Source organism: Anopheles funestus, unplaced genomic scaffold, assembly GCF_943734845.2.
Source record: "Anopheles funestus unplaced genomic scaffold, idAnoFuneDA-416_04 scaffold_12_ctg1, whole genome shotgun sequence".
NCBI lineage: Eukaryota > Metazoa > Arthropoda > Insecta > Diptera > Culicidae > Anopheles > Anopheles funestus.
Window position 1 is genome coordinate 24,740 of NW_026045352.1, and position 18,628 is coordinate 43,367.

General features: G+C 46.5%; 1 long non-coding RNA gene across 1 annotated transcript in view; it reads left to right on the plus strand.

Moving 5' to 3' along the window:
* Nucleotides 1-1,082: 1,082 nt before the first annotated feature.
* The window catches only part of LOC125774483 (uncharacterized), an 82,461-nt gene continuing 64,915 nt past the window's right edge, over nt 1,083-18,628 (plus strand). The window contains exon 1 of the long non-coding RNA XR_007420959.1: nt 1,083-1,721. This is a non-coding gene — a long non-coding RNA (uncharacterized LOC125774483). The remainder of the gene's footprint in view (nt 1,722-18,628) is intronic.

The window sequence follows — 18,628 nt, forward strand, 5'->3', positions numbered from 1 at the left end:
TGTCTTGGCTAAGGTGTCTTGGCTAATGTGTCTCGGCTAAAGTGTCTTGGCTAAGGTGTCTTGGCTAAGGTGTCTTGGCTAATGTGTCTTGGCTAATGTGTCTTGGCTAAGGTGTCTTGGCTAAGGTGTCTTGTCTAATGTGTCTCGGCTAAAGTGTCTTGGCTAAGGTTTCTTGGCTAAGGTGTCTTGGCTAAGGTGTCTTGGCTAAGGTGTCTTGGCTAAGGTGTCTTGGCTAAGGTGTCTTGACTAAGGTGTCTTGGCTAATGTGTCTCGGCTAAGGTGTCTTGGCTATTGTGTCTTGGCTAAGGTGTCTTGGCTAAGGTGTCTTGGCTAAGGTGTCTTGGCTAATGTGTCTTGGCTAAGGTGTCTTGGCTTAGGTGTCTTGGCTAATGTGTCTCGGCTAAGGTGTCTTGGCTAATGTGTATTGGCTAAGGTGTCTTGGCTAATGTGTCTTGGCTAAAGTGTCTTGGCTTAGGTGTCTTGGCTAATGTGTCTTGGCTAAGGTGTCTTGGCTAAGGTGTCTTGGCTAAGGTGTCTTGGCTAATGTGTCTCGGCTAATGTGTATTGGCTAAGGTGTCTTGGCTAATGTGTCTTGGCTAAAGTGTCTTGGCTTAGGTGTCTTGGCTAAGGTGTCTTGGCTAAGGTGTCTTGGCTAAGGTGTCTTGGCTAAGGTGTCTTGGCTAATGTGTATTGGCTAAGGTGTCTCGGCTAATGTGTCTTGGCTAAAGTGTCTTGGCTAAGGTGTCTTGGCTAATGTGTCTTGGCTAAGGTGTCTTGGCTAAGGTGTCTTGGCTAAGGTGTCTTGGCTAAGGTGTCTTGGCTAAGGTGTCTTGGCTAATGTGTATTGGCTAAGGTGTCTCGGCTAATGTGTCTTGGCTAAAGTGTCTTGGCTTAGGTGTCTTGGCTAATGTGTCTCGGCTAAGGTGTCTTGGCTAATGTGTATTGGCTAAGGTGTCTTGGCTAATGTGTCTTGGCTAATGTGTCTTGGCTTAGGTGTCTTGGCTAAGGTGTCTTGGCTAAGGTGTCTTGGCTAAGGTGTCTTGGCTAATGTGTCTTGGTTAATGTGTATTGGCTAAGGTGTCTTGGCTAATGTGTCTTGGCTAATGTGTCTTGGCTAATATGTCTCGGCTAATGTGTCTTGGCTAATGTGTCTTGGCTAATGTGTCTTGGCTAATGTGTCTTGGCTAAGGTGTCTTGGCTAATGTGTCTTGGCTAATGTGTCTTGGCTAATGTGTCTTGGCTAAGGTGTCTTGGCTAATGTGTCTTGGCTAAGGTGTCTTGGCTAAGGTGTCTTGGCTAAGGTGTCTTGGCTAAGGTGTCTTGGCTAATGTGTCTCGGCTAAAGTGTCTTGGCTAAGGTGTCTTGGCTAAGGTGTCTTGGCTAAGGTGTCTTGGCTAAGGTGTCTTGGCTAATGTGTCTCGGCTAAGGTGTCTCGGCTAAAGTGTCTTGGCTAATGTGTCTCGGCTAAGGTGTCTTGGCTAATGTGTCTCGGCTAAGGTGTCTCGGCTAAAGTGTCTTGGCTAAGGTGTCTCGGCTAAGGTATCTTGGCTAATGTGTCTTGGCTAAGGTGTCTTGGCTAAGGTGTCTTGGCTAAGGTGTCTTGGCTAATGTGTCTTGGCTAATGTGTCTTGGCTAAGGTGTCTTGGCTAAGGTGTCTTATCTAATGTGTCTTGGCTAAAGTGTCTTGGCTTAGGTGTCTTGGCTTAGGTGTCTTGGCTAATGTGTCTCGGCTAAGGTGTCTTGGCTAAGGTGTCTTGGCTAAGGTGTCTTGGCTAGGGTGTCTTGGCTAAGGTGTCTTGGCTAATGTGTCTCGGCTAATGTGTCTTGGCTAAGGTGTCTTGGCTAAAGTGTCTTGGCTAAGGTGTCTTGGCTAAGGTGTCTTGGCTAAGGTGTCTTATCTAATGTGTCTTGGCTAAAGTGTCTTGGCTTAGGTGTCTTGGCTAATGTGTCTCGGCTAAGGTGTCTTGGCTAAGGTGTCTTGGCTAAGGTGTCTTGGCTAAGGTGTCTTGGCTAAGGTGTCTTGGCTAATGTGTCTTGGCTAAGGTGTCTTGGCTAAGGTGTCTTGGCTAAAGTGTCTTGGCTTAGGTGTCTTGGCTAATGTGTCTCGGCTAAGGTGTCTTGGCTAAGGTGTCTTGGCTAAGGTGTCTTGGCTAAGGTGTCTTGGCTAAGGTGTCTTGGCTAATGTGTCTTGGCTAAGGTGTCTTGGCTAAGGTGTCTTATCTAATGTGTCTTGGCTAAAGTGTCTTGGCTTAGGTGTCTTGGCTAATGTGTCTCGGCTAAGGTGTCTTGGCTAAGGTGTCTTGACTAAGGTGTCTTGGCTAAGGTGTCTTGGCTAAGGTGTCTTGGCTAAGGTGTCTTGGCTAAGGTGTCTTGGCTAAGGTGTATTGGCTAAGGTGTCTTGGCTAAGGTGTCTTGGCTAAGGTGTCTTGGCTACGGTGTGTTGGCTAATGTGTCTTGGCTAATGTGTCTTGGCTAAGGTGTCTTGGCTAAGGTGTCTTGGCTAAGGTGTCTTGGCTAATGTGTCTCGGCTAATGTGTCTTGGCTAAGGTGTCTTGACTAAGGTGTCTTGGCTAATGTGTCTTGGCTAAGGTGTCTTGGCTAAGGTGTCTTGGCTAAGGTGTCTTGGCTAATGTGTCTTGGCTAATGTGTCTTGGCTAATGTGTCTCGGCTAAGGTGTCTTGGCTAAGGTGTCTTGGCTAAGGTGTCTTGGCTAAGGTGTTTTGGCTAAGGTGTCTTGGCTAAGGTGTCTTGGCTAATGTGTCTCGGCTAAGGTGTCTCGGCTAAAGTGTCTTGGCTAATGTGTCTCGGCTAAGGTGTCTTGGCTAATGTGTCTTGGCTAAGGTGTCTTGGCTAAGGTGTCTTGGCTAGGGTGTCTTGGCTAAGGTGTCTTGGCTAATGTGTCTCGGCTAAAGTGTCTTGGCTAAGGTGTCTTGGCTAATGTGTCTTGGCTAAAGTGTCTTGGCTAATGTGTCTCGGCTAAGGTGTCTTGGCTAAGGTGTCTCGGCTAATGTGTCTTGGCTAAGGTGTCTTGACTAAGGTGTCTTGGCTAATGTGTCTTGGCTAAGGTGTCTTGGCTAAGGTGTCTTGGCTAAGGTGTCTTGGCTAATGTGTCTTGGCTAATGTGTCTTGGCTAATGTGTCTCGGCTAAGGTGTCTTGGCTAAGGTGTCTTGGCTAAGGTGTCTTGGCTAAGGTGTTTTGGCTAAGGTGTCTTGGCTAAGGTGTCTTGGCTAATGTGTCTCGGCTAAAGTGTCTTGGCTAAGGTGTCTTGGCTAAGGTGTCTTGGCTAAAGTGTCTTGGCTTAGGTGTCTTAGCTAATGTGTCTCAGCTAAGGTGTCTTGGCTAAGGTGTCTTGGCTAATGTGTCTTGGCTAAGGTGTCTTGGATAAGCTGTCTTGGCTAAGGTGTCTTGGCTAAGGTGTCTTGGCTAATGTGTCTTGGCTAAGGTGTCTTGGCTAAGGTGTCTTGGCTAATGTGTCTTGGCTAATGTGTCTTGGCTAAGGTGTCTTGGCTAAGGTGTCTTGGCTAAGGTGTCTTGGCTAAGGTGTCTTGGCTAATGTGTCTTGGCTAAGGTGTCTTGGCTAAGGTGTCTTGGCTAAGGTGTCTTGGCTAAGGTGTCTTGGCTAAGGTGTCTTGGCTAAGGTGTCTTGGCTAAGGTGTCTTGGCTTAGGTGTCTTGGCTAAGGTGTCTTGGCTAAGGTGTCTTGGCTAAGGTGTCTTGGCTAAGGTGTCTTGGCTAATGTGTATTGGCTAAGGTGTCTCGGCTAATGTGTCTCGGCTAATGTGTCTTGGCTAAAGTGTCTTGGCTAAAGTGTCTTGGCTAAGGTGTCTTGGCTAAGGTGTCTTGGCTAAGGTGTCTTGGCTAAGGTGTCTTGGCAAATGTGTCTCGGCTAAGGTGTCTTGGCTAAGGTGTCTTGGCTAATGTGTCTCGGCTAAAGTGTCTTGGCTAAGGTGTCTTGGCTAAGGTGTCTTGGCTAATGTGTCTTGGCTAATGTGTCTTGGCTAAGGTGTCTTGGCTAAGGTGTCTTGTCTAATGTGTCTCGGCTAAAGTGTCTTGGCTAAGGTTTCTTGGCTAAGGTGTCTTGGCTAAGGTGTCTTGGCTAAGGTGTCTTGGCTAAGGTGTCTTGGCTAAGGTGTCTTGACTAAGGTGTCTTGGCTAATGTGTCTCGGCTAAGGTGTCTTGGCTATTGTGTCTTGGCTAAGGTGTCTTGGCTAAGGTGTCTTGGCTAAGGTGTCTTGGCTAATGTGTCTTGGCTAAGGTGTCTTGGCTTAGGTGTCTTGGCTAATGTGTCTCGGCTAAGGTGTCTTGGCTAATGTGTATTGGCTAAGGTGTCTTGGCTAATGTGTCTTGGCTAAAGTGTCTTGGCTTAGGTGTCTTGGCTAATGTGTCTTGGCTAAGGTGTCTTGGCTAAGGTGTCTTGGCTAAGGTGTCTTGGCTAATGTGTCTCGGCTAATGTGTATTGGCTAAGGTGTCTTGGCTAATGTGTCTTGGCTAAAGTGTCTTGGCTTAGGTGTCTTGGCTAAGGTGTCTTGGCTAAGGTGTCTTGGCTAAGGTGTCTTGGCTAAGGTGTCTTGGCTAATGTGTATTGGCTAAGGTGTCTCGGCTAATGTGTCTTGGCTAAAGTGTCTTGGCTAAGGTGTCTTGGCTAATGTGTCTTGGCTAAGGTGTCTTGGCTAAGGTGTCTTGGCTAAGGTGTCTTGGCTAAGGTGTCTTGGCTAAGGTGTCTTGGCTAATGTGTATTGGCTAAGGTGTCTCGGCTAATGTGTCTTGGCTAAAGTGTCTTGGCTTAGGTGTCTTGGCTAATGTGTCTCGGCTAAGGTGTCTTGGCTAATGTGTATTGGCTAAGGTGTCTTGGCTAATGTGTCTTGGCTAATGTGTCTTGGCTTAGGTGTCTTGGCTAAGGTGTCTTGGCTAAGGTGTCTTGGCTAAGGTGTCTTGGCTAATGTGTCTTGGTTAATGTGTATTGGCTAAGGTGTCTTGGCTAATGTGTCTTGGCTAATGTGTCTTGGCTAATATGTCTCGGCTAATGTGTCTTGGCTAATGTGTCTTGGCTAATGTGTCTTGGCTAATGTGTCTTGGCTAAGGTGTCTTGGCTAATGTGTCTTGGCTAATGTGTCTTGGCTAATGTGTCTTGGCTAAGGTGTCTTGGCTAATGTGTCTTGGCTAAGGTGTCTTGGCTAAGGTGTCTTGGCTAAGGTGTCTTGGCTAAGGTGTCTTGGCTAATGTGTCTCGGCTAAAGTGTCTTGGCTAAGGTGTCTTGGCTAAGGTGTCTTGGCTAAGGTGTCTTGGCTAAGGTGTCTTGGCTAATGTGTCTCGGCTAAGGTGTCTCGGCTAAAGTGTCTTGGCTAATGTGTCTCGGCTAAGGTGTCTTGGCTAATGTGTCTCGGCTAAGGTGTCTCGGCTAAAGTGTCTTGGCTAAGGTGTCTCGGCTAAGGTATCTTGGCTAATGTGTCTTGGCTAAGGTGTCTTGGCTAAGGTGTCTTGGCTAAGGTGTCTTGGCTAATGTGTCTTGGCTAATGTGTCTTGGCTAAGGTGTCTTGGCTAAGGTGTCTTATCTAATGTGTCTTGGCTAAAGTGTCTTGGCTTAGGTGTCTTGGCTTAGGTGTCTTGGCTAATGTGTCTCGGCTAAGGTGTCTTGGCTAAGGTGTCTTGGCTAAGGTGTCTTGGCTAGGGTGTCTTGGCTAAGGTGTCTTGGCTAATGTGTCTCGGCTAATGTGTCTTGGCTAAGGTGTCTTGGCTAAAGTGTCTTGGCTAAGGTGTCTTGGCTAAGGTGTCTTGGCTAAGGTGTCTTATCTAATGTGTCTTGGCTAAAGTGTCTTGGCTTAGGTGTCTTGGCTAATGTGTCTCGGCTAAGGTGTCTTGGCTAAGGTGTCTTGGCTAAGGTGTCTTGGCTAAGGTGTCTTGGCTAAGGTGTCTTGGCTAATGTGTCTTGGCTAAGGTGTCTTGGCTAAGGTGTCTTGGCTAAGGTGTCTTGGCTAAGGTGTCTTGGCTAAGGTGTCTTGGCTAAGGTGTCTTGGCTAAAGTGTCTTGGCTAAGGTGTCTTGGCTAAGGTGTCTTGGCTAAGGTGTCTTGGCTAAGGTGTCTTGGCTAAAGTGTCTTGGCTTAGGTGTCTTGGCTAATGTGTCTCGGCTAAGGTGTCTTGGCTAAGGTGTCTTGGCTAAGGTGTCTTGGCTAAGGTGTCTTGGCTAAGGTGTCTTGGCTAATGTGTCTTGGCTAAGGTGTCTTGGCTAAGGTGTCTTATCTAATGTGTCTTGGCTAAAGTGTCTTGGCTTAGGTGTCTTGGCTAATGTGTCTCGGCTAAGGTGTCTTGGCTAAGGTGTCTTGACTAAGGTGTCTTGGCTAAGGTGTCTTGGCTAAGGTGTCTTGGCTAAGGTGTCTTGGCTAAGGTGTCTTGGCTAAGGTGTATTGGCTAAGGTGTCTTGGCTAAGGTGTCTTGGCTAAGGTGTCTTGGCTACGGTGTGTTGGCTAATGTGTCTTGGCTAATGTGTCTTGGCTAAGGTGTCTTGGCTAAGGTGTCTTGGCTAAGGTGTCTTGGCTAATGTGTCTCGGCTAATGTGTCTTGGCTAAGGTGTCTTGACTAAGGTGTCTTGGCTAATGTGTCTTGGCTAAGGTGTCTTGGCTAAGGTGTCTTGGCTAAGGTGTCTTGGCTAATGTGTCTTGGCTAATGTGTCTTGGCTAATGTGTCTCGGCTAAGGTGTCTTGGCTAAGGTGTCTTGGCTAAGGTGTCTTGGCTAAGGTGTTTTGGCTAAGGTGTCTTGGCTAAGGTGTCTTGGCTAATGTGTCTCGGCTAAGGTGTCTCGGCTAAAGTGTCTTGGCTAATGTGTCTCGGCTAAGGTGTCTTGGCTAATGTGTCTTGGCTAAGGTGTCTTGGCTAAGGTGTCTTGGCTAGGGTGTCTTGGCTAAGGTGTCTTGGCTAATGTGTCTCGGCTAAAGTGTCTTGGCTAAGGTGTCTTGGCTAATGTGTCTTGGCTAAAGTGTCTTGGCTAATGTGTCTCGGCTAAGGTGTCTTGGCTAAGGTGTCTCGGCTAATGTGTCTTGGCTAAGGTGTCTTGACTAAGGTGTCTTGGCTAATGTGTCTTGGCTAAGGTGTCTTGGCTAAGGTGTCTTGGCTAAGGTGTCTTGGCTAATGTGTCTTGGCTAATGTGTCTTGGCTAATGTGTCTCGGCTAAGGTGTCTTGGCTAAGGTGTCTTGGCTAAGGTGTCTTGGCTAAGGTGTTTTGGCTAAGGTGTCTTGGCTAAGGTGTCTTGGCTAATGTGTCTCGGCTAAAGTGTCTTGGCTAAGGTGTCTTGGCTAAGGTGTCTTGGCTAAAGTGTCTTGGCTTAGGTGTCTTAGCTAATGTGTCTCAGCTAAGGTGTCTTGGCTAAGGTGTCTTGGCTAATGTGTCTTGGCTAAAGTGTCTTGGCTAATGTGTCTCGGCTAAGGTGTCTTGGCTAAGGTGTCTCGGCTAATGTGTCTTGGCTAAGGTGTCTTGACTAAGGTGTCTTGGCTAATGTGTCTTGGCTAAGGTGTCTTGGCTAAGGTGTCTTGGCTAAGGTGTCTTGGCTAATGTGTCTTGGCTAATGTGTCTTGGCTAATGTGTCTCGGCTAAGGTGTCTTGGCTAAGGTGTCTTGGCTAAGGTGTCTTGGCTAAGGTGTTTTGGCTAAGGTGTCTTGGCTAAGGTGTCTTGGCTAATGTGTCTCGGCTAAAGTGTCTTGGCTAAGGTGTCTTGGCTAAGGTGTCTTGGCTAAGGTGTCTTGGCTAAGGTGTCTTGGCTAAGGTGTCTTGGCTAATGTGTCTCGGCTAAGGTGTCTCGGCTAAAGTGTCTTGGCTAATGTGTCTCGGCTAAGGTGTCTTGGCTAATGTGTCTTGGCTAAGGTGTCTTGGCTAAGGTGTCTTGGCTAGGGTGTCTTGGCTAAGGTGTCTTGGCTAATGTGTCTCGGCTAAAGTGTCTTGGCTAAGGTGTCTTGGCTAAGGTGTCTTGGCTAAGGTGTCTTGGCTAAGGTGTTTTGGCTAAGGTGTCTTGGCTAAGGTGTCTTGGCTAATGTGTCTCGGCTAAAGTGTCTTGGCTAAGGTGTCTTGGCTAATGTGTCTCGGCTAAGGTGTCTCGGCTAAAGTGTCTTGGCTAATGTGTCTTGGCTAAGGTGTCTTGGCTAAGGTGTCTTGGCTAATGTGTCTCGGCTAAGGTGTCTTGGCTAATGTGTCTCGGCTAAAGTGTCTTGGCTAAGGTGTCTTGGCTAAGGTGTCTTGGCTAATGTGTCTCGGCTAAAGTGTCTTGGCTAAGGTGTCTTGGCTAAGGTGTCTTGGCTAAGGTGTCTTGGCTAAGGTGTTTTGGCTAAGGTGTCTTGGCTAAGGTGTCTTGGCTAATGTGTCTCGGCTAAAGTGTCTTGGCTAAGGTGTTTTGGCTAATGTGTCTCGGCTAAGGTGTCTTGGCTAATGTGTCTTGGCTAAGGTGTCTTGGCTAAGGTGTCTTGGCTAGGGTGTCTTGGCTAAGGTGTCTTGGCTAATGTGTCTCTGCTAAAGTGTCTTGGCTAAGGTGTCTTGGCTAAGGTGTCTTGGCTAATGTGTCTCGGCTAAAGTGTCTTGGCTAAGGTGTCTTGGCTAAGGTGTCTTGGCTAAGGTGTCTTGGCTAAGGTGTCTTGGCTAAGGTGTCTTGGCTAATGTGTCTCGGCTAATGTGTCTCGGCTAAGGTGTCTCGGCAAAGGTGTCTTGGCTAATGTGTCTTGGCTAAGGTGTCTTGGCTAAGGTGTCTTGGCTAAGGTGTCTTGGCTAAGGTGTCTTGACTAAGGTGTCTTGGCTAATGTGTCTCGGCTAAGGTGTCTTGGCTAATGTGTCTTGGCTAAGGTGTCTTGGCTAATGTGTCTTGGCTAAGGTGTCTTGGCTAATGTGTCTTGGCTTAGGTGTCTTAGCTAATGTGTCTCGGCTAAAGTGTCTTGGCTAATGTGTCTCGGCTAAGGTGTCTCGGCTAAAGTGTCTTGGCTAATGTGTCTTGGCTAAGGTGTCTTGGCTAATGTGTCTCGGCTAAGGTGTCTTGGCTAAGGTGTCTTGGCTAAGGTGTCTTGGCTAATGTGTCTTGGCTAAAGTGTCTTGGCTTAGGTGTCTTAGCTAATGTGTCTCGGCTAAGGTGTCTTGGCTAAGGTGTCTTGGCTAATGTGTCTTGGCTAAAGTGTCTTGGCTAATGTGTCTTGGCTAAGGTGTCTTGGCTACGGTGTCTCGGCTAAGGTGTCTTGGCTTAGGTGTCTTGGCTAATGTGTCTCGGCTAAGGTGTCTTGGCTAATGTGTCTTGGCTAAGGTGTCTTGGCTAAGGTGTCTTGGCTAAGGTGTCTTGGCTAAGGTGTCTTGGCTAAGGTGTCTTGGCTAATGTGTCTTGGCTAGGGTGTCTTGGCTAAGGTGTCTTGGCTAATGTGTCTCGGCTAAAGTGTCTTGGCTAAGGTGTCTTGGCTAAGGTGTCTTGGCTAAGGTGTCTTGGCTAAGGTGTTTTGGCTAAGGTGTCTTGGCTAAGGTGTCTTGGCTAAGGTGTCTTGGCTAATGTGTCTCGGCTAAAGTGTCTTGGCTAAGGTGTCTTGGCTAAGGTGTCTTGGCTAAGGTGTCTTGGCTAGGGTGTCTTGGCTAAAGTGTCTTGGCTTAGGTGTCTTAGCTAATGTGTCTCGGCTAAGGTGTCTTGGCTAAGGTGTCTTGGCTAATGTGTCTTGGCTAAAGTGTCTTGGCTAATGTGTCTTGGCTAAGGTGTCTTGGCTTAGGTATCTTGGCTAAGGTGTCTTGGCTTAGGTGTCTTGGCTAATGTGTCTCGGCTAAGGTGTCTTGGCTAATGTGTCTTGGCTAAGGTGTCTTGGCTAAGGTGTCTTGGCTAAGGTGTCTTGGCTAAGGTGTCTTGGCTAATGTGTCTTGGCTAGGGTGTCTTGGCTAAGGTGTCTTGGCTAATGTGTCTCGGCTAAAGTGTCTTGGCTAAGGTGTCTTGGCTAAGGTGTCTTGGCTAATGTGTCTCGGCTAATGTGTCTTGGCTAAGGTGTCTTGACTAAGGTGTCTTGGCTAATGTGTCTTGGCTAAGGTGTCTTGGCTAAGGTGTCTTGGCTAAGGTGTCTTGGCTAATGTGTCTTGGCTAATGTGTCTTGGCTAATGTGTCTCGGCTAAGGTGTCTTGGCTAAGGTGTCTTGGCTAAGGTGTCTTGGCTAAGGTGTTTTGGCTAAGGTGTCTTGGCTAAGGTGTCTTGGCTAATGTGTCTCGGCTAAAGTGTCTTGGCTAAGGTGTCTTGGCTAAGGTGTCTTGGCTAAGGTGTCTTGGCTTAGGTGTCTTGGCTAAGGTGTCTTGGCTAATGTGTCTCGGCTAAGGTGTCTCGGCTAAAGTGTCTTGGCTAATGTGTCTCGGCTAAGGTGTCTTGGCTAATGTGTCTTGGCTAAGGTGTCTTGGCTAAGGTGTCTTGGCTAGGGTGTCTTGGCTAAGGTGTCTTGGCTAATGTGTCTCGGCTAAAGTGTCTTGGCTAAGGTGTCTTGGCTAAGGTGTCTTGGCTAAGGTGTCTTGGTTAAGGTGTCTTGGCTAATGTGTCTTGGCTAAGGTGTCTTGGCTAAGGTGTCTTGGCTAAGGTGTCTTGGCTAATGTGCCTTGGCTTATATGTCTTGGCTAATGTGTCTTGGCTAATGTGTCTTTTCTAAGGTGTCTTGGCTAAGGTGTCTTGGCTAATGTGTCTTGGCTAATGTGTCTTGGCTAATGTGTCTTGGCTAATGTGTTTCGGCTAATGTGTCTTGGCTAAGGTGTCTTGGCTAAGGTGTCTTGGCTAAGGTGTCTTGGCTAAGGTGTCTTGGCTAATGTGTCTTGGCTAATGTGTCTTGGCTAAGGTGTCTTGGCTAATGTGTCTTGGCTAATGTGTCTCGGCTAATGTGTCTTGGCTAAGGTGTCTTGGCTAATGTGTCTTGGCTAATGTGTCTTGGCTAATGTGTCTTGACTATGGTTTCTTGGCTAAGGTGTCTTGGCTAAGGTGTCTTGGCTTATGTGTCTTGGCTAATGTGTCTCGGCTAATGTGTCTTGGCTAATGTGTCTCGGCTAATGTGTCTTGGCTAAGGTGTCTTGGCTAATGTGTCTCGGCTAATATGTCTTGGCTAATGTGTTTTGGCTAATGTGTCTCGGCTAATGTGTCTTGGCTAAGGTGTCTTGGCTAATGTGTCTCGGCTAATGTGTCTTGGCTAAGGTGTCTTGGCTAATGTGTCTTGGCTAAGGTCTCTTGGCTAATGTGTCTTTTCTAAGGTGTCTTGGCTAAGGTGTCTTGGCTAATGTGTTTCGGCTAATGTGTATCGGCTAAGGTGTCTTGGCTAATGTGTCTTGGCTAAGGTGTCTTGGCTAAGGTGTCTTGGCTAAGGTGTCTTGGCTAAGGTGTCTTGGCTAAGGTGTCTTGGCTAATGTGTCTTGGCTAATGTGTCTTGGCTAATGTGTCTTGGCTAAGGTGTCTTGGCTAATGTGTCTTGGCTAATGTGTCTCGGCTAATGTGTCTTGGCTAAGGTGTCTTGGCTAATGTGTCTTGGCTAATGTGTCTTGGCTAATGTGTCTTGACTATGGTTTCTTGGCTAAGGTGTCTTGGCTAAGGTGTCTTGGCTAATGTGTCTTGGCTAATGTGTCTTGGCTAATGTGTCTTGGCTAATGTGTCTCGGCTAATGTGTCTTGGCTAAGGTGTCTTGGCTAATGTGTCTTGGCTAATGTGTCTTGGCTAAGGTGTCTTGGCTAATGTGTCTTGGCTAATGTGTCTTGGCTAAGGTGTCTTGGCTAAGGTGTCTTGGCTAATGTGTCTTGGCTAATGTGTCTTGGCTAATGTGTCTTTTCTAAGGTGTCTTGGCTAATGTGTTTCGGCTAATGTGTATCGGCTAAGGTGTCTTGGCTAATGTGTCTTGGCTAAGGTGTCTTGGCTAAGGTGTCTTGGCTAAGGTGTCTTGGCTAAGGTGTCTTGGCTAAGGTGTCTTGGCTAAGGTGTCTTGGCTAATGTGTCTTGGCTAATGTGTCTTGGCTAATGTGTCTTGGCTAATGTGTCTTGGCTAATGTGTCTTGGCTAATGTGTCTTGGCTAATGTGTCTTCTCTAATGTGTCTTGGCTAAGATGTCTTGGCTAATGTGTCTTGGCTAATGTGTCTTGGCTAATGTGTCTCGGCTAATGTGTCTTGGCTAAGGTGTCTTTGCTAAGGTGTCTTGTCTAATGTGTCTCGGCAAATGTGTCTTGGCTAATGTGTCTTGGCTAAAGTGTCTTGGCTAATGTGTCTTTTCTAAGGTGTCTTGGCTAAGGTGTCTTGGCTAAGGTGTCTTGGCTAATGTGTCTTGGCTAATGTGTCTCGGCTAATGTGTCTTGGCTAAGGTGTCTTGGCTAAGGTGTCTTGGCTAAGGTGTCTTGGCTAATGTGTCTAGGCTAATGTGTCTTGGCTAATGTAACTTGGCTAAGGTGTCTTGGCTAATGTGTCTTGGCTAAGGTGTCTTGGCTAAGGTGTCTTGGCTAATGTGTCTTGGCTTATGTGTCTTGGCTAATGTGTCTTGGCTAATGTGTCTTGGCTAATGTGTCTTGGCTAATGTGTCTTGGCTAGTGTGTCTTGGCTAAGGTGTCTTGGCTAAGGTGTCTTGGCTAAGGTGTCTTGGCTAATGTGTCTCGGCTAATGTGTCTTGGCTAAGGTGTCTTGGCTAATGTGTCTTGGCTAAGGTGTCTTGGCTAATGTGTCTTGGCTAAGGTATCTAGGTCAATGTGTCTTGGCTAAGGTGTCTTGGCTAAGGTGTCTTGGCTAATGTATCTTGGCTTACGTGTCTTGGCTAATGTGTCTAGGCTAATGTGTCTTGCTAATGTGTCTTGGCTAATGTGTCTCGGCTAATGTGTCTTGGCTAAGGTGTCTTGGCTAATGTGTCTTGGCTAATGTGTCTTGGCTAATGTGTCTTGACTATGGTTTCTTGGCTAAGGTGTCTTGGCTAAGGTGTCTTGGCTAATGTGTCTTGGCTAATGTGTCTTGGCTAATGTGTCTTGGCTAATGAGTCTCGGCTAATGTGTCTTGGCTAAGGTGTCTTGGCTAATGTGTCTTGGCTAATGTGTCTTGGCTAAGGTGTCTTGGCTAATGTGTCTTGGCTAATGTGTCTTGGCTAAGGTGTCTTGGCTAAGGTGTCTTGGCTAATGTGTCTTGGCTAATGTGTCTTTTCTAAGGTGTCTTGGCTAAGGTGTCTTGGCTAATGTGTTTCGGCTAATGTGTATCGGCTAAGGTGTCTTGGCTAATGTGTCTTGGCTAAGGTGTCTTGGCTAAGGTGTCTTGGCTAAGGTGTCTTGGCTAAGGTGTCTTGGCTAAGGTGTCTTGGCTAAGGTGTCTTGGCTAAGGTGTCTTGGCTAATGTGTCTTGGCTAATGTGTCTTGGCTAATGTGTCTTGGCTAATGTGTCTTGGCTAATGTGTCTTGGCTAATGTGTCTTCTCTAATGTGTCTTGGCTAATGTGTCTTGGCTAATGTGTCTTGGCTAATGTGTCTTGGCTAATGTGTCTAGGCTAATGTGTCTTGGCTAAGGTGTCTTGGCTAAGGTGTCTTGTCTAATGTGTCTCGGCAAATGTGTCTTGGCTAAGGTGTCTTGGCTAATGTGTCTTGGCTAGTGTGTCTTGACTAAGGTGTCTTGGCTAAGGTGTCTTGGCTAAGGTGTCTTGGCTAAGGTGTCTTGGCTAAGGTGTCTTGGCTAAGGTGTCTTGGCTAATGTGTCTTGGCTAGTGTGTCTTGGCTAATGTGTCTTGGCTAATGTGTCTCGGCTAATGTGTCTTGGCTAAGGTGTCTTGGCTAAGGTGTCTTGGCTAAGGTGTCTTGGCTAATGTGTCTAGGCTAATGTGTCTTGGCTAATGTGTCTCGGCTAGTGTGTCTTGACTAAGGTGTCTTGGCTAAGGTGTCTTGGCTAAGGTGTCTTGGCTAATGTGTCTTGGCTAATGTGTCTTGGCTAATGTGTCTTGGCTAATGTGTCTTGGCTAATGTGTCTTGGCTAATGTGTCTTCTCTAATGTGTCTTGGCTAATGTGTCTTGGCTAATGTGTCTTGGCTAATGTGTCTTGGCTAATGTGTCTAGGCTAATGTGTCTTGGCTAAGGTGTCTTGGCTAAGGTGTCTTGTCTAATGTGTCTCGGCAAATGTGTCTTGGCTAAGGTGTCTTGGCTAATGTGTCTTGGCTAGTGTGTCTTGACTAAGGTGTCTTGGCTAAGGTGTCTTGGCTAAGGTGTCTTGGCTAAGGTGTCTTGGCTAAGGTGTCTTGGCTAAGGTGTCTTGGCTAATGTGTCTTGGCTAAGGTGTCTTGGCTAAGGTGTCTTGGCTAATGTGTCTTGGCTTATGTGTCTTGGCTAATGTATCTTGGCTAATGTGTCTTGGCTAATGTGTCTTGGCTAATGTGTCTCGGCTTATGTGTCTTGGCTAAGGTGTCTTGGCTAATGTGTCTTGGCTAGTGTGTCTTGGCTAAGGTGTCTTGGCTAAGGTGTCTTGGCTAAGGTGTCTTGGCTAATGTGTCTCGGCTAATGTGTCTTGGCTAAGGTGTCTTGGCTAATGTGTCTTGGCTAAGGTGTCTTGGCTAATGTGTCTTGGCTAAGGTATCTAAGTCAATGTGTCTTGGCTAAGGTGTCTTGGCTAAGGTGTCTTGGCTAATGTGTCTTGGCTAAGGTGTCTTTGCTAATGTGTCTTGGCTAATGTGTCTTGGCTAATGTGTCTTGGCTAAGGTGTCTTGGCTAATGTGTCTTGGCTAATGTGTCTTGGCTAAGGTGTCTTGGCTAAGGTGTCTTGGCTAATGTGTCTTGGCTAATGTGTCTTGGCTAATGTGTCTTGGCTAATTTGTCTTGGCTAAGGTGTCTTGGCTAATGTGTCTTGGCTAAGGTATCTAGGTCAATGTGTCTTGGCTAAGGTGTCTTGGCTAATGTGTCTTGGCTAATGTGTCTTGGCTTACGTGTCTTGGCTTATGTGTCTTGGCTAATGTGTATCGGCTAATGTGTCTTGGCTAAGGTGTCTTGGCTAATGTGTCTTGGCTAATGTGTCTTGGCTAATGTGTCTTGGCTAAAGTGTCTTGGCTAACTTGTCTTGGCTAAGGTATCTTGGTCAATGTGTCTTGGCTAAGGTGTCTTGGCTAATGTGTCTTGGCTAATGTGTCTCGGCTAATGTGTCTTTTCTAATGTGTCTTTGCTAATGTGTCTTGGCTAATGTGTCTTGGCTAATGTGTCGTTACTAATGTGTCTTGGCTAAGGTGTTTGGCTTAAGTGTCTTGACTTATGTGTCTCGGCTAATGTGTCTTGTCTAAGGTGTCTTGGCTTAGGTGTCTTGGCTAATGTGTCTTGGCTAAGGTGTCTTGGCTAAGGTGTCTTGGCTAATGTGTCTTGGCTAAGGTGTCTTGGCTAATGTGTCTTGGCTAAGGTATCTTGGTCAATGTGTCTTGGCTAAGCTGTCTTGGCTAATGTGTCTTGGCTTATGTGTTTTGGCTTATGTGTCTTGGCTAAGGTGTCTTGGCTAATGTGTCTTGACTAATGTGTCTTGGCTAAGGTGTCTTGGCTAATGTGTCTTGGCTAATGTGTCTTGGCTAAGGTGTCTTGGCTAATGTGTCTTGGCTTATGTCTCTTGACTAAGGTGTCTTGGCTAATGTGTCTTGGCTAATGTGTCTTGGCTAATGTGTCTTGGCTAAGGTGTCTTGGCTAAGGTGTCTTGGCTAAGGTATCTTGGCTAAGGTGTCTTGGCTAATGTTTCTTGGCTAAGGTGTCTTGGCTAATGTGTCTTGGCTAAGGTATCTTGGTCAATGTGTCTTGGCTAAGGTGTCTTGGCTAATGTGTCTTGGCTAATGTGTCTTTTCTTATGTGTCTTGGCTAAGGTGTCTTGGCTAATGTGTCTTGGCTAATGTGTCTTGGCTAATGTGTCTTGGCTAAGGTGTCTTGGCTAATGTGTCTTGGCTAATGTGTCTTGGCTAAGGTGTCTTGGCTAATGTGTCTTGGCTAATGTGTCTTGGCTAATGTGTCTTGGCTAATGTGTCTTGGCTAAGGTGTCTTGGCTAATGTGTCTTGGCTAATGTGTCTTGGCTAAAGTGTCTTGGCTAATTTGTCTTGGCTAATGTGTCTCGGCTAATGTGTCTTGGCTAATGTGTCTTGGCTAAGGTGTCTTGGCTAATGTGTCTTGGCTAAGGTATTTTGTTCAATGTGTCTTGGCTTAGGTGTCTTGGCTAATGTGTCTTGGCTAATGTGTCTTGGCTAAGGTGTCTTGGCTAATGTGTCTTGGCTAATGTGTCTTGGCTAAGGTGTCTTGGCTAATGTGTCTTGGCTAATGTGTCTTGGCTTATGTGTCGTGACTTATGTGTCTCGGCTAATGTGTATTGGCTAAGGTGTCTTGGCTAAGGTGTCTTGGCTAATGTGTCTTGGCTAAGGTGTCTTGGCTAATGTGTCTTGGCTAAGGTGTCTTGGCTAATGTGTCTTGGCTAATGTGTCTGGGCTAAGGTGTCTTGGCTAAGGTGTCTTGGCTAATGTGTCTTGGCTAATGTGTCTTGGCTAAGGTGTCTTGGCTAATGTGTCTTGTCTAAGGTGTCTTGGCTAATGTGTCTTGGCTAATGTGTCTTGGCTAAGGTGTCTTGGCTAAGGTGTCTTGGCTTATGTGTCTTGGCTAATGTGTCTTGGCTAAGGTGTCTTGGCTAATGTGTCTTGGCTAAGGTGTCTTGGCTAAAGTGTCTTGGCTAAGGTGTCTTGGCTAATGTGTCTTGGCTAAGGTATCTTGGTCAATGTGTCTTGGCTAAGGTGTCTTGGCTAATGTGTCTTGGCTTATGTGTCTTGGCTTATGTGTCTTGGCTAAGGTGTCTTGGCTATTGTGTACTGACTAATGTGTCTTGGCTAAGGTGTCTTGGCTAATGTGTCTTGGCTAAGGTGTCTTGGCTAATGTCTCTTGACTAAGGTGTCTTGGCTAATGTGTCTTGGCTAATGTGTCTTGGCTAATGTGTCTTGGCTAATGTGTCTTGGCTTATGTGTCTTGGCTAATGTGTCTTGGCTAAGGTGTCTTGGCTAATGTGTCTTGGCTAAGGTGTCTTGGCTAAAGTGTCTTGGCTAAGGTGTCTTGGCTAATGTGTCTTGGCTAAGGTATCTTGGTCAATGTGTCTTGGCTAAGGTGTCTTGGCTAATGTGTCTTGGCTTATGTGTCTTGGCTTATGTGTCTTGGCTAAGGTGTCTTGGCTATTGTGTACTGACTAATGTGTCTTGGCTAAGGTGTCTTGGCTAATGTGTCTTGGCTAAGGTGTCTTGGCTAATGTCTCTTGACTAAGGTGTTTTGGCTAATGTGTCTTGGCTAATGTGTCTTGGCTAATGTGTCTTGGCTAATGTGTCTTGGCTAATGTGTCTTGGCTAATGTGTCTTGGCTTATGTGTCTTGGCTAAGGTGTCTTGGCTTATGTGTCTTGGCTAATGTGTATCGGCTAAGGTGTCTTGGCTAATGTGTCTTGGCTAAGGTGTCTTGGCTAATATATCTTGGCTAAGGTGTCTTGGCTAATGTGTCTTGGCTAAGGTGTCTTGGCTATTGTGTACTGACTAATGTGTCTTGGCTTATGTGTCTTGGCTTATGTGTCTTGGCTAAGGTGTCTTGGCTAATGTGTCTTGACTAATGTGTCTTGGCTAAGGTGTCTTGGCTAATGTGTCTTGGCTAAGGTGTCTTGGCTAATGTGTCTTGGCTAAGGTGTCTTGGCTAATGTGTCTTGGCTAAGGTGTCTTGGCTATTGTGTACTGACTAATGTGTCTTGGCTAAGGTGTCTTGGCTAATGTGTCTTGGCTAAGGTGTCTTGGCTAATGTGTCTTGGCTAATGTGTCTTGGCTAATGTGTCTTGGCTAAGGTGTCTTGGCTTATGTGTCTTGGCTAATGTGTCTTGGCTAAGGTGTCTTGGCTAATGTGTCTTGGCTAAGGTGTCTTGGCTAAAGTGTCTTGGCTAAGGTGTCTTGGCTAATGTGTCTTGGCTAAGGTATCTTGGTCAATGTGTCTTGGCTAAGGTGTCTTGGCTAATGTGTCTTGGCTTATGTGTCTTGGCTTATGTGTCTTGGCTAAGGTGTCTTGGCTATTGTGTACTGACTAATGTGTCTTGGCTAAGGTGTCTTGGCTAATGTGTCTTGGCTAAGGTGTCTTGGCTAATGTCTCTTGACTAAGGTGTCTTGGCTAATGTGTCTTGGCTAATGTGTCTTGGCTAATGTGTCTTGGCTAATGTGTCTTGGCTAATGTGTCTTGGCTAATGTGTCTTGGCTTATGTGTCTTGGCTAAGGTGTCTTGGCTTATGTGTCTTGGCTAATGTGTATCGGCTAAGGTGTCTTGGCTAATGTGTCTTGGCTAAGGTGTCTTGGCTAATATATCTTGGCTAAGGTGTCTTGGCTAATGTGTCTTGGCTAAGGTATCTTGGTCAATGTGTCTTGGCTTATGTGTCTTGGCTAATGTGTCTTGGCTAAGGTGTCTTGGCTTATGTGTCGTGGCTAATGTGTCTTGGCTAAGGTGTCTTGGCTTATGTGTCTTTTCTAAGGTGTCTTGGCTAATGTGTCTTGGCTAATGTGTCTTGGCTAAAGTGTCTTGGCTAATGTGTCTTGGCTAATGTGTCTCGGCTAATGTGTCTTTTCTAATGTGTCTTTGCTAATGTGTCTTGGCTAATGTGTCTTAGCTAAGGTGTCTCGGATAAGGTGTCTTGGCTAATGTGTCTTGGCT